Consider the following 16538-nt stretch of genomic DNA (forward strand, 5'->3'; position numbering starts at 1 on the left):
CCCCCTATCAGGGAAAGAATGCTGACACTGGCGTCACACCCAGACCAACTCATCTCACTCACTCTCTTACCCTTGAAGTTCAGGGTTATATCTGGTCTTCAGCAGCCCATACCTGTCGTAAGAGGCACCTAACGGGATCGGGTGGTCATGCTCGCTGACTTGGCATGGTATCCCAATTCCGTAGGTCGATGCTCATGCTGTCAATCACTGGATTGTCTGGTCCAGATTTGATTATTTACAGACCGAAGTAAAATAGTTTGAATATTGCTGAGTGTGCCGTTAAACAACAAACAAACAAACAAAAACACACGCTCTCCAAACTAGCTTCTTGAACATTGGTTTTACTTCACAAAGTTAAAACATGGTATATATACATACATACTGTAGAACGGCTGTTTAAACATCACCAATTATTTAACATACGAAAACTATAAGGCACTATAATAAAGTTCATTTTCCTGTTTAAAAAATCGCATCAATGCATTATATTTAATTTAGATTAATAATTTAGTGCCACTCTGTCCGTCAAATGGCGTGTTTGAATTAATATAAATTTTATTGATATTCTGCGATCCATTTTGTTTAATGTATATTAATGTACATATAAGTGTTTAATGATATCTCGGGAGTTTCATTCATTTTTATAAGACCAACGCACAGTGTGACGTTAAGTGATGCAAATGCTAAAAACCTTTTGAATTTTCTCAATTACCTCCTGACATTATGCCAAGCAAGTAACACGAGTTTAGTCAGGAATACACCGCACTTGAAAAAACCTTGTCAATTATAAGTTAATTTCTTCATCCGTTTATTGAAATGTCTTGTACTTAAAGTGACAGGGGTTTCGTGCCTCGTCGTCATTCATGACACATTCGAAGGCAATAACTGCCACCCCCCTATGCATATGGATATATCCTCCTACAGCAGAGCGTCCACGTGCTCGCCACTCGATAACCACAGCACTTCAATTTAATAAATTCAAGTTTCATGTTAAATGCTAATATGTTAGAGGCTTCTGGCGAGGGCTCTCCATGTCGAATAGGACACCGGTCACGTGACGGACGGCGGGTAGTGGTGTCTGGGGCAGGCAGCTACAACCCTAGTTTAAGTTTGATGTCACAATCAATTAATGTTCACGGTTAAAAGTCATATTAATGCACAGCTTTGTGCAATTTCATTCGTAGCACCTTGGGTCATAAAGAGATTTATATCCAGGGATGCTGCACCTGTGTTGAAGTCGATGTGACAGTCAGTATTCTGTTTGTTGGCCATGGTACAAAATACCCATACTAGCAGCGATAGAAACTAGCACTAGTCCTATAGTCCTTGCCAAATAGCCCAGTAGTTAAGGTATCATACTGACTAGCAGAACTTTGCCATTTTAAGGGTTTTTAAGTCAGTTAACATCTTGCCTAGAGAAGATGCAGTCATCTATGCTTGTATGCCAAGTCACCTATGCTTGTATGCCGAGTAACCTTTTCTGATATGCCCAGTCACCTATGCTTGTATGCCCAGTAACCGATGCTTGTCGTATGCCCAGTCACCTATGCTTGTATGCCCAGTAACCGATGCTTGTCGTATGCCCAGTCACCTATGCTTGTATGCCCAGTAACCTATGTTTGTATGCCGAGTAACGTATACTTGACGTATACCCAGTAAACTATGCTTGTATGCCGAGTAACGTATACTTGTCGTATACCCAGTAACCTATGCTGATATGCCTAGTCACCTATGCTTGTATGCCCAGTAACCTATGCTTGTATGCCGTGTAACCTTTTCTGATATGCCTAGTCACCTATGCTTGTTGTATGCCCAGTAACCTATTCTTGTCGTATGCCGAGTAACATATGCTGATATGCCCAGTAACCTATGTTTGTATGCCGAGTAACGTATACTTGACGTATACCCAGTAAACTATGCTTGTATGCCGAGTAACGTATACTTGTCGTATATCCAGTAACCGATGCTTGCATGCCCAGTAACGTATGCTTGTATGCCCAGTAACGTATACTTGACGTATACCCAATAAACTATGCTTGCATGCCCAGTAACCTATGTTTGTATGCCGAGTAACGTATACTTGACGTATATCCAGTAAACTATGCTTGTATGCCGAGTAACGTATACTTGTCGTATATCCAGTAACCTATGCTTGCATGCCCAGTAACGTATGCTTGTATGCCCAGTAACGTATACTTGACGTATACCCAGTAAACTATGCTTGCATGCCCAGTAACCTATGTTTGTATGCCGAGTAACGTATACTTGACGTATACCCAGTAAACTATGCTTGTATGCCCAGTAACGTATGCTTGTATGCCGAGTAACGTATACTTGTCGTATCTCCAGTAACCTATGCTTGCATGCCCAGTAACGTATGCTTGTATGCCCAGTAACGTATACTTGACGTATACCCAGTAAACTATGCTTGCATGCCCAGTAACCTATGCTGGTATGCCCAGTAACGTATACTTGACGTATACTCAGTAAACTATGCTTGTATGCCCAGTAACGTATGCTTGTATGCCCAGTAACGTATACTTGACGTATACCCAGTAAACTATGCTTGTATGCCCAGTAACGTATGCTTGTATGCCCAGTAACGTATACTTGACGTATACCCAGTAAACTATGCTTGTATGCCCAGTAACGTATGCTTGTATGCCCAGTAACGTATACTTGACGTATACCCAGTAACCTATGCTTGTATGCCCAGTAACGTATACTTGACGTACACCCAGTAAACTATGCTTGCATGCCCAGTAACCTATGCTTGTATGCCCAGTAACGTATACTTGACGTATACCTAGTAAACTATGCTTGTCGTAAGAGGCACTATACACCGGGTGGTCAGTGACGTAGATGAATGCGTGCCCTCGCACCCCGACAGTGCTGTTCATAATATCAATCACTGGTTCGATTTATCCAGGCGCGGTTATGTACAGGCTAGCATGATATAGCTGGAATGATACGACAAACAAACAAATACAACGTCATAGCACCTGGGTGCTGTCGTCCGAACGTTTAGAACGCCCAACAAAGACAAATACAGTAAACATACAAAGTAACACATCACGAGTTGTTTTTCCACCAAGGTGTGGCACGACTTTTCCCACCGGCGGGGTGTGTGGGGGGATGACGTTAGAGCTACAGGCAGCACATGTTATTTGTAACTTTAGACGCAATGCGAGCAAAAGATCAAGGCTGTGTCATCACCAATAAACTTTGCTTTTCATGACTTTATTTGTTTGTGAACTTGTTTTTTTTTCCAATTCGAATAATACCCATGGACAAACAATTGAGATCTGTGAATTTGACTGCGTTATGATTGCATTAAGGCAGATAATATTTCTTAGTTGCATGGAAGGAACTGACTGGGCGTGGCACAGCATGCAAGGGTGGGTGGGGGTGAGGGTGGCGGAGTAGACAGTATTGTTTGAAGACATAAACTTGCGTGGGACAGTCCTGGGTGCCGTTGTACAAAGCGATCTTAGAACTAAGGTGATCGTAACTCCCATTTCTTCACAGAGACTTACGACAGTCGTAGTGCCAAGGTTGTATTACATCATTGACCCCCAGAAATGCGTGTGTTGCACGTACAGGGTTCTCTGATTGTGGAATTGTGGCAGCAGCTATTGCCTAAAATTGTAACATTCTGTTTTTTTACACGTGACAAATATAATTTAAAGACGACCATTTTCGCTAAGTCGGTCTCACGAGCCCGGGCTCGAGATTCCGTTGGATCTGTCGCCCACTGGTGAAGATCAGGGTACAACATATTGACATATGATTACATTATGATTATATTGATATCATTGCATAATTGGTTTGGGCCAATAATCTGAGTTGCGTCAACGTATATTGAATGGCACCCTTGTTAATACTCGGAGAATTCCGCGTTCAGTTGTATTGATAAGGACATTTACACCCGGAGAGGGTACACCATGAAGACGGTGCCAGTTAGAAATGGTTTTATACCCATTTCAACCAAAGTAAGAATCTTGAAAGTATGAAACTTAATTATTTCTCTACGATGAAGAAATACTTGCCTTTAGGCTATAACACTCTTAAGCAAAGGTGCCGTTGTACAAAGCGATCTTAGCGCTAGGGTGATCGTAACTCCTATACTTTAACGTTGGTTTACGAAAGTCGTAGCGCTAAGTTTATTTTGTAAACGGCTATGCTATCGTAAAGCTGTTGTTCCACCAACTTCTAAACGCTGATCGAAGTGAAAACAGGAATATACATTGCCAATCGGGGGACAGAAAAGGGTTAAGAAACCATGAGTTGTAACTGTTTGACTGCTATACGAGAAGTTGGGAGATGACTAACAAAATGTAATATTTTCAACTTTTGTTTATTGTATTAGCGACGTGTCGATGTAGATTCTTCCACTGTGGGTTCTCGGTGCGCGGGTAAAAAATGAGTGGAAAAACGTTTTACACGTGAAAATAATGAAAAATATAGTAAAACACATGTGAAAATTAGTGAAGGTATAGTATGTCGGTATTCCAAGGAGAACTACAGGCTTGTGCTTGTCGGACAATCTATGTGTTTGGATTGTGTAACAGAGGATTTATTTACACAATCGGAAGTCAATTTCTCTAATTTTGTATACTGGTGTTTTGGCTGTATATGATTACGGGGTTGATCAGTGCCGGACTAGTGAATTAATCCCTCTGGAGTTGCCGATATCTATATACGTACTTACATTAATCTACATAATGATCCCAGCCAGGTCTCTACCCAAGGGATTTAGTCGGCGGGCCGAGAGCCGATGGGGAGTTAACTGTCCTATTGTAAGTCCTAATGTGCTCGCGTATAGTCTCCCCGTGAATCTCCTGCGCACGCGTAATTAGCTTCTTGTAAGTAAATTGTTGGAGTTCATATCGGCCCCAGCATGTCCCAGCAAGGGTCCCAGCTCGCACCCTAGGGGCCGTTGTTAACCCCGCTTACGGTGCTCCCGCAGCTGTTTGTGTTTTGCCGATACTCGTTGTCCTCTGTTGATTGTCGCTGTGGGTAATTACTGGTTGTTAAAGAAGTGGGTTTAAGGAGTGGTATGGTGTAAATATTGCCGACTACTATACCTACAATCAAACAGTACGATTCCCTGGAACCGCCTCGATGGCCCATACCCCCATCCCCAGCAGGGAACCTGGTCGCTGCGTCTCACCACTCGTCATCGCTGTTGGCAGCAACATCCATACATCACCATCACTTTGCTTTCATTTTATTACAAAATCGTGTTTCTTTTAATAAAAAATACGATTGTAGCATTTAAGCGGAGATGAATAATACTTTCCTTCGTTGTTTAGCAATGAATGGGAGCCTTAGTTTCACTCTCTATACATTCACGGGGTTTCACTCTACATTCACATTTACTCCAAAGACATTCACAGGGTTTTACTCCATATAAATTCACAGGGTTTTACTCTATATGCATTCACATGGTTTTACTCTCCATATACATTCACGGGGTTTTACTGCTTATACGTTTACGGGGTTTCTCTATATATATAGTCCCAGGGTTTTACTCCATATGCATTCACAGGATTTTACACCATTTACATTCACGACGTTTTATTAGATATACATTCACTGGGGTTTACTCCATATACACTCACGGGGTTTTACTCAATATACATTCACGGGGTTTTACTCCATGTACATTCACGGGGTTTTACTCAATATACATTCACGGGGTTTTACTCCATATACACTCACGGGGTTTTACTCAATATACATTCACGGGGTTTTACTCCATGTACATTCACGGGGTTTCACAGTGTTTCACTCTATACACATTCACAGGACTTTTATAGATGACATATATCCTGCATACAGATATACTTGTGTTGTGCTGCTGAAGAAAATGCTATTCCATGCAGCTAGCGATGCAGGAAAAATACGTAGGCGAGTGACAGAAGGACGTCTACAATAACAGAGTTGTTTGTATTCATTAAGAGCACGGGTACTCGACAAAGCACGCTATACATAAGCATCAATATTGTAGCGAATGCTATTCCTGTGTCTAATGCCGTTGTAGCGATCCTCAGTTTGAACAATGATTGTCAAAAGTGATATAAACATCCAGATTAATATTTTAAGATTTTGTGTTTTTTTCCAGTATATAGCGATAAACGCCAAACTGGATAGGTAACCGATGGCGAAATCATATATTATAGCCTTTATTTTATACTTGAAAATGGAGCATGGTAGACTTGATGACTCAGAGTAAGGGTAAGAATTTATGGATGAACAGCTTCTTTATTACAATTAAGAGCGACGTTTCGGTGTAGGTTCTAACACCGTTATCAAGCAAGTGATATACAGAGTGTGGTTCTTGTAATTGTAATAAAAATGTTGTTCATCCATAAATTCTTATCCTTACTTAGCACTCCAACTTCTAAATGCCTATCAAAGAAGTTGATGACCCTGATTGAAGTCGCACTCTGCTGAAATAATCCCTTGCAGTTGAAATATAGTGTATATTATCTGTAATTACGTATACAAATCATTTGGGTATTTTATCTTTGTTTCTGTGTGTGTATATACCTTTGGTAGTAATTTGTGAAATTTGTGACGTATGGAACCCCATTAATTGATCATGAATGACAACAGTGTGGTTAGGTAAACACATTATTTCTTCAAAGCGTGAATGATTAACTCTATTCACATCAACTGCATTAATTAACCATATACATCACCAAAATGATCTACACAACTGCCGTAATTAAGGACCCATCTGTAAATACGTATCATTTTCCACTCTGAAGACACCGCTGTTTAAGGACTTGCGTTGCTCATCGACGTGAAAACCGCGAGTTAATTAATACTTTCAACCTAATTAATTAACGGACTAGTTAAACAATCTTGTCAGATTTACATGATGAAGACACAAGAGAAGGTCGGTATTTAGCTGCTCATTAGATTATTAACAACAATTAGTTAACGATCACTCTGTCAATAGCAACCAGCGGAAGGCTAACCTAACAACAATATCGACCCAGTACGTTTTGAATCCATTTGCATTTTAGAATATAATGTCTTAAAACGACTTTTTTCGTTTTTGTTGACCCTGGAATATGAGATAATTAATTGAAGTGTAGATTCCCGTGTAGATTACTGATGTTCTGCAGCTTAAAGGGCATTTGTACATATACATTTTCAACTGTTGTAGCCAGGGTATGATATCACAAAGAACAGCTACAAAGAACAGCGTGTAGCGAGTGTCGTTGTAGCTGATAACTGTTAAAGTATCAAAACAACAGTATTAGCAGGTAAGGAGAACATAGACGGTATGTAAAATATTGCAACATCTAAGGATGAACCTGCGAGCTGGAACCACGTGACACTGACAGAAACAACCGCCATATACACCCGCTTGGCATGTATGAATAAACCTGTGGTTATTCATGATCCAATAAACATAAAGTACCAGCTGACACCGGTATATTTTGCCCCCTCCCCAACTTTAGCGACCTGCAACATGGCGTTCTGTGACACCTACCTGCACGGACCAGATGTGCACGCTCGCGGCCTACCTGATGACTTCTGTCAGTTTATGCTAGTTTATTAGAATAGACAGAATACCCTTTTAATTTCTTGCTAATGGCGCAGCTCACTGCTCAGATGTCTAAATTAATTTAATGGAGTATGTTCGCGCACCTTGCATGGCGTTGCCGTATGATCTCGCCCATGCCGCTCTGTAATTTCCAGCCCCGCACGGGCGGATAAAATCCCCTGCAGCACGCCAAACAGGTGAAACAAAAACGGTCAGTTTGATCGAGAGCTTTTTGTGTTAAATAGCTCTGGTTTGAAGCATCACCGGTACAAGAATCTGCTCTGTAGCAAGTCAATGGAAACGTCCTCGGTACTGTTTCATTAACAAGACGGCGCTAGTTGCACATATTCTTAATTTACGATGGGTCAAAAGCTCGTCAAAGAAATAAATTGGGGTAAAAACGTTTAAAAATGTATCCCAGCAATGTAGGTCCAGGTATGGCAATTAAGTAATGCCATCGATCTGCTCAGCGACACTGCCAATACACTCCAACACAGATCAATCCACAGTCACTACACCAACAGTCCCAGCACGTAATTAAACATATTAGAAATTCAATCCATTAGATCATCGGTTGACAGTCCCAATGATTCAGTCCCAAGGCCGTGATGAAAATATAACAGGACCCCGAAAGCAGAAACTAGTGGAATCTGTACGCCGTTAGAAATATTGTAGTTTTGAAAGTAACTCATTAGAGTTTATCATGTATCCCATTTTATTCAATAAACAAATAATATAAATAAATAAAATATTAAAAAAATAAGTAAAAAAATAAAATAATGATGATATGTCGATGACGGCGATGATGGAGACGACGAAGACGATAGTACGGCGACGATGATGGTGACGACGTCGATGATGATTATGATAATGACGACGCTTACGACGACGATGATGATGATGATGATGATGATGATGATGATGATGATGATTTGGCAAGGCAAACATCCCTATATCTGCTCCATGGGTCTAGAGTTTAAGGTGTGTGTTACCCATGCTTTTTCATCCGTAAGGAGGAAAAACAGATGTTACAAAACATCCGTATTGCCAGTAAAAATAAGCGATATTTTGCATCACAACGAGGTTGTTAACAAAGTAAGACAAGCGTGGTGTATGTGAAGGGCTTTCTGCGGATATCAGAGGCAGTATAAACGGCATTTCAGGTTGCGATGTGGAAGACATTGCAGTAATATGGTGCTTCCGTGCTCATTGGTATTTGGTACTTATGCAAGACATCGTCAGATTAGTGTGACCCCTGTCTGGCGCGCATCGTCATTTGTAATGGGACGCTAAGTTTGTTTGTTTGTTTGTTGTTTAACAATTTACTCTAGCAACATTCCAGCTATATGACGGCGGTCTGTAAAATAATCGAGTCAGGACCAGACAATCTAGTGATCGACATCATGAGCATCGCTTAATCTGTGCTTAAGCTAGACTAACATCTAGTCTCTGAAATGAACATATTTTACAGAAAAAAACAGTTGTTAAATTATAGTTGTAAAATGTAATAAAAAGGCGGGGCCCAGAGATTTTCTTCATTTTCAGATACTGCAGTATTCTAGACTTGCCAAACATTATAGACTTGCATGGGCTGTATTGGATATATAGGGTCTGTATGATAGACTATGCTTAAGCCTCCTGAGGGAGTTATCGTTGGACTAACTCCTTAGACAACAGAATAAGTCACCCACTGTGGCATAGTAATAAAATCTGAATTTAGAATCTGCGCGATCTAGTTGGATCTTTTTTGGCGATGAAGAGAAAAGTCAATTGCATAAATCACGGTGCCTGGTGTTTGTATGATAACATGGATGTGGGCAGTAAACAGTACGTACGCCAAAAGGGATACTTGAGCTACACCTCTATGCGGTGTAAACTGCAGGTAAAAAAAAACCGTTACACTTGAAAATTGGATTTGACCAAAACATTTCTTGTTCGTTTCAATTTTTGGCACCACCAAACATGGGTGTATACTTTCTTTTGCCCGGAAGTTTATCTACCAGGCTGGGAAGCGTTGTACCGTTATATACCCAAATGGGATGCAGTGTATCGGTATATACCCAAATGGGATGCAGTGTACCGGTATATACCCAAATGGGATGCAGTGTACCGGTATATACCCAAATGGGATGCAGTGTATCGGTACATACCCAAATGGGATGCAGTGTACCGGTATATACCCAGATGGGATGCAATGTACCGGTATATACCCAAATGGGATGCAGTGTACCGGTATATACCCAAATGGGATGCAGTGTACCGGTATATACCCAGATGGGATGCAATGTACCGGTATATACCCAAATAGGATGCAATGTACCGGTATATACCCAGATGGGATGCATTGTACCGGTATATACCCAGATGGGATGCAATATACCGGTATATACCCAGATGGGATGCAATGTACCGGTATATACCCAGATGGGATGCAGTGTACCGGTATATACCCAGATGGGATGCAATGTATCGGTACATACCCAAATGGGATGCAGTGTACCGGTATATACCCAGATGGGATGCAATGTACCGGTATATACCCAGATGGGATGCAATGTACCGGTATATACCCAGATGGGATACAATGTACCGGTATATACCCAGATGGGATGCAGTGTACCGGTATATACCCTGATGGGAGGCATTGTACCGGTGTATACCCAGATGGGATGCAATGTACCGGTATATAGCAGGGTGGATTCAATATATGCGGGTCGGTATGCAATGTATATATCGGGTGGCATATAGTGTATTTCAAACAGGGTGTGATACACTGAATATATCCGGGTGGATGCGGTGATACTAGGGTAGGATGCGGCGACAGGATAGTGTGGTGGGCGCTTGCAGTCGCTGTACCATCCATCAGTGCTATATGGTCAAACAAAGCCGTTTGTCATATTTAACAGAAGTTTCTTACCAGGATTAAACACTCATTGTGTCAGATAAGGAAACACTACCAGCTGGCGTTACAGCGAGCAACAGGAAATATAAGCTCGGGTACATAAAACGACAAATAAACATGGTTGTTGCTACAGGGAGCTCGGGTATCAGGAGCCCTAGTTACCGGGTGTGTCAGCATCCAGCAGACACTCAGTAGTCCTCTAACATCATTCAAAAAGGGGGAAACCTCCTCTCTTAAAAAATAAAATAATTTGAGAAATATGTCGATTTCCCCGCCCATTATCTTATCCTAAGGACACATCCCTCGGATGCTATACGATGTCAGTGATGGGATGCAGTACTTGTATATATACCCAGATGGGATTCAAGAAATTAGTATATACCAAGATGGGATACACTGTACCGGTATATACCCAGATGGGATATGCTGTACCGGTATATACCCAGATGGGATGCAGTACCTGTATATACCCAGATGGGATGCAGTGCATTAGTATATACCCAGATGGTATACACTGTACCAGTATATACCCAGATGAGATACGCTGTACCAGTATATACCCAGATGGGAGGCAGTGTATTAGTATATACCCAGATGGGATACAATGTACCGGTATATACCCAGATGAGATACACTGTACCGGTATATACCCAGATGGGATGCAATGTACCGGTATATACCCAGATGGGATACAATGTACCGGTATATACCCAGATGGGATGCATTGTACCGGTATATACCCAGATGGGATACAATGTACCGGTATATACCCAGATGAGATACACTGTACCGGTATATACCCAGATGGGATGCAATGTACCAGTATATACCCAGATGGGATACAATGTACCGGTATATACCCAGATGGGATGCATTGTACCGGTATCTACTCAGATGGGAGGCATTGTAACGGTATATACCCAGATGGGATGCAATGCATTAGTATATACCCAGATGGTATACACTGTACCAGTATATACCCAGATGGGAGGCAGTGTATTAGTATATACCCAGATGGGATACAACGTACCGGTATATACCCAGATGGGATACACTGTACCAGTATATACCCAGATGGGATACGCTGTACCGGTATCTACTCAGATGGGAGGCAGTGTATTAGAATATACCCAGATGGGATACAATGTACCGGTATATACCCAGATGGGATACACTGTGCCGGAATATATACCCAGATGGGATACTCCGTACCGGAATATATACCCAGATGGGATACTCTGTACCGGTATATACCCAGATGGGATACTCTTTACCGATATATACCCAGATGGGATACACTGTACCAGTATATACCCAGATGGGATACTCTGTACCGATATATACCCAGATGGGATGCAGTGTATTAGTATATACCCAGATGGGATACTCTGTACCAGTATATACCCAGATGGGATACTCTGTACCAGTATATACCCAGATGGGATACTCTGTACCAGTATATACCCAGATGGGATACTCTGTACCAGTATATACCCAGATGGGATACACTGTACCAGTATATACCCAGATAAGATACGCTGTACCAGTATATACCCAGATAGGATACGCTGTACCAGTATATACCCAGATGGGATACTCTGTACCAGTATATACCCAGATGGGATACTCTGTACCAGTATATACCCAGATGGGATACTCTGTACCAGTATATACCCAGATGGGATACACTGTACTGGTATATACCCAGTTGTCATGCAGTGTACGTTATATGCCCAGATGGGAAACATTCTCTCTTAAAAAATATAATAATTTGAAAAACATGTCGATTTCCTCATCCCTTATCTTATCCTGAGGACACATCCTCGGATGTTATACGATGCCAAGGATCTTTAATTTAGTTATTCCAAATATTGTTATTTTTTTGTATATCATATATGTGGGGTTTTTAACAGTCTATTTTAGATCCAGCTAGGCCCGGTGTGCACAAAGTTGTGCTGAATTGATATGTATATTAAACAAATTAAACAACACCCACCATTTGAAGATTGCGTTGCAATACCAACAGACATGATAGATTAACTCTAGTCATATGAGAATATCTGGTGTTCTCTAACTTCTTTTGAGTAGTATATGTATCCAAGGCACTTTAATAAAGTCTTAGAAAGGCATTTAGAAGTGATACACATATACACGTATCACATATATATATATATATGCTCTTCGCCTCATTGTATCCATTCACCTGATGAAGGAGTAAGCATGTACTCCGAAACGTTGTGTTCCTCATAATAAAGAAGTTGACATCCATAAATTCTCTTCCTCACTTTAATAACCTACTTTTACTATTACTTATACGATTGTTGTTGTTGTCATTATGATGATGATGATGATGATGATTATTATTATTATTATTCCTGCATTATACATATATCATAGGTATATATCGTTCCTGGTATACACGCTTCTATGTTCACCTGGCCCCGAAGGATTAACCTACATCACAAGCTATAGCAGACCGTTACATCACACAGTTAGTTGTATGTGAGGCTTTCCTTGAACTCTCCCCTGACACGTTTTGGGAGCCTTCCCGTCCCTTAATGCCTGGGCGGGAAAGAATTGACGCCGCTTGTTTTTCTTTAAACGAAATTATGATTTAATACATCTATGAAATAATAAAATCATGTGTCGTGTGTCACATATGTTTGTGAAGTTAATGCCAATCAGATTTTTTTACGCATGATCAAACAAAATCTGTTTAAAAATGCAGTGAACGGGATTTAATTGACATGCAGGTTCTATCTTGCTTTGATATCTGCCCCCAACTGCAACTGACGCAGAGGGCATACATACTTTGATCGACTTAATTTTTCACAGTATTTTATACCATAATTTGGTTCACAAAATGGAAATTTGGAATAAATAACGGACAATTAGCCTGTCTCGAGACCACTGGGTGACAAAACTATAGACGGGTTTATTAACTCTCAATTTTCGACATGTGATTTATACGTACTATATACAGTATTTATTATCTCAAAAATAATTTAAAAGTATTTTCTTTCAGAACACTATCATAAGGTAAAATAATTTTAACACATTCAAATGCTTTCATATTTAAGTCCATTTTGCATTACCTGATGAAACAGAGTAATGTCCAAACGTTTGATAGAACCAATTGATCGCATATGCTTATAATTCTGACGCTGAATTAAATAAAGGATACAGACATACGACAGGTATAAATATAGGTTTATACCTCTACCAATATATCACTTATGATTTATATAACCATCCACTTTTATTAGCAGTGGGATTTTATAGCTACATATTTAAAAAAATCACTGTAGCGGTAATGTACATGGGGAAAAAAGTATGAAATACGTTTTAATATTGCAAGTCAAGTCTACTTTTAGACTCTCATGCGTCTACCCAGACAGTTACAAGGCGATCCGGTTCTGTCTTTAAGACCATTTTCAGCTGATCTAAACATAACGTTATGAATGGAAAACTGAGGTATTGATTAATCGTGTAACAGATCGGTAGAGGTCGAGATTTTCTCTCAAGAAATACGATCGATATCTTCAAAAGACTTCCGAGCATGTGCTTGTTTGTACGCTATATTGATATTGTACATATACACCGCGCGATGTCATGTATGTTTCTGGATATATGCAGCGCATGTTTATGTAGTTGTTTTACACTGATGAATTTCTACCTACACAGAGTGATAGAAATATACATATGTATTCACTGGTAGTCACGCAACAGCATGACAAATCGGATATATACATGACATACATTTATATAGCCAGGGAATAAATTACTGGATCAGAATATTTGTATCGTCTCGTCTACAGCGTATATTGTAGGGTACAGATTTAGCCCGATCACAGACCCGTAACATCCCTAATCCGCTACTAATCACACATCATTTCGTAACATTATTGTTGACTTGCTTGGTAATATGAACGGTACTTATTTCTGATATGTAAAACGAAAACACTTGGTTGTTTCAAGATTACTCCAGGAATTATGTATTTTAAAGAAATGTTATTGATCTGAATTTGACATGTTCTAATAAAATACTCAGCATATAAAGATGCATCCTGATTTCATCAAGGGACAAAGAGCACCCAAAGGCTGTCGTTTTTAGCATGGATATCCACAATTTTGTAACTGTATGAAAACACAGCATTACTATAAGTGTAATAATTGCGTGTGATCGTTATGCCGTAGCGCTGTTATTGTATATGGGCATATAATTATCACAGCTGAGTCACAATAGGAGACTAAACTGTAAAATGTTAAGGGCAGTGTTTCATAAATTACACATATTGAAACTATTATATTTCCAAAGGCAGCGAAAACCAAAGCCGCACGATACAAAACGTGGTGATTTCCTAAAAGCACCACTAATGTGTTTTTACGGCGATAAATCCCATAACAACACAAGGATGTAATTACGGGGGTTGTTGTGTTTGAGTATCAGTGTTGTGACAGTAGAGTGCTCCCCCCCCCCCCCCCCCCCCTCCCCCGGCTCTCACCGTTAGGGTTGCTAATGAAGTGAGCTCTATTTACTCAATGCACTAATGAAGTGAGTTAAGTTGCTTCAATTGTTATATCTTATGCTGTTTATTTAGAAATACAGTTAGAAAGTAAATGTAAAAATTATTCAAATGAGGTAAAGCCTTATTTCACCCTTTGTTTATAAACCTTTAGATATTTTTCTAATAAGAGGCATCTTTGAAAATAAAATAATACAAACAAGACAGGAAATATATTAATTTATGTTTGGTTCATAATATTAATTTTAATATTATTATTTCCGGATAAGTTATCTTAACCGATTATTATAATAAGCTATTGTCAATGTTATGTATATGTTTGCTGATGTCTATGTTTTATTGAAATATATTAGTGTATTAGAGTCTTAGAAAAGATTTATCTTGTAGGTTTTAAATCAAGTTATACACGTATTGATAGACTTAAATGTCATTATTTTGGTGTCAAAGCGTATCTGAGCATAATCACATTACGCTAACGCTGTCTCAATCAGCGCCTTGAAACAGAACAATCAGGTGTGACATGCAATTCTCACCTGGGACAATGCTCACCTGTACTGTGCTGATTGAGATGGTGTTTCGACATTGTTTCGTCAACACTTACCTGATGGAGAGGTGTCTTACCTGTTAATGTCAACATGTGGCACTGATGACCGCAACATCAACACACTAAAACAATAACAGCGCTACACGTGTAGATGGTGATGCGAGTGAGTTTACCTGTATTTTACTTGTATGTGTATACACAGGTGACCGCAACACAATACCTGCCGACACTTCCCCAGTGCAAGTGTTTGTCCGTTAGATTGATTGATAAAAATACATGTAACAGAAAATATGGCAAGCGAAACAAGGTTGCTTTGGCACAAATGAGCGTGACTGTTGACACTTAAAATGTTAGTGGAACGTTTTTCTACGACATGAAATACAGAAAATTAAATTGGTTCAGTGAGTGTTGGGTTATGTCATTTTGGAATAAACATCCACGTTGTATCAATTCTATTGTTTACATAAAAATATTTCCATGTATGGAATCTGAATAAATATTATAGAATTTTCATACACACTCTTTCATACAGTGCATGATGAACCTTATTGCCGAAATGAGGCATTACATTCATGATCAACCAGATTTGGCACGAATAATTAAGAAACATTTGAATTCTTCATGATTATAAAATATACCGCAATGTGCCGATACGGATTGTGACAATAAATAATAATTGAGTGACCTATTCTAGTTTTATATTAATATTAACTATTTTCGCTATTACGTTCGGGCAGCAAAATAATATTTATGCAAAAAGTCTGTTTGTTTCATTAGGTGCGCTTGTGCTTTTCATCTATATCATGAATTACATATAGGGAATAATTAAACAACTATTATCTCATTATGCTGGTTCTGAACTGTCTTGACTGTGTAAACCCACAAAATAACCGGCTTTGTAATCATTAGGCCATTGAAAATTCTAATTTATAGTGTTTGTGGGTAAGAATTCGTTTTGCACGAAGTAGATCTATGAACCATTTATCTGTTTGCTCGTTGCGC

The 16538-nt window shown here is 39.6% G+C and overlaps 1 protein-coding gene across 2 annotated transcripts in view; it reads left to right on the plus strand.

Annotated features, from left to right (window-relative positions):
* The window catches only part of LOC124123194 (homeobox protein OTX2-like), a 56399-nt gene that overhangs the window by 27425 nt on the left and 12436 nt on the right, over positions 1–16538 (plus strand). The window lies entirely within an intron of this gene.

The sequence above is a fragment of the Haliotis rufescens genome, unplaced genomic scaffold (assembly GCF_023055435.1).
Source record: "Haliotis rufescens isolate VD_foot unplaced genomic scaffold, xgHalRufe1.0.p SCAF_3, whole genome shotgun sequence".
Taxonomy (NCBI): domain Eukaryota; kingdom Metazoa; phylum Mollusca; class Gastropoda; order Lepetellida; family Haliotidae; genus Haliotis; species Haliotis rufescens.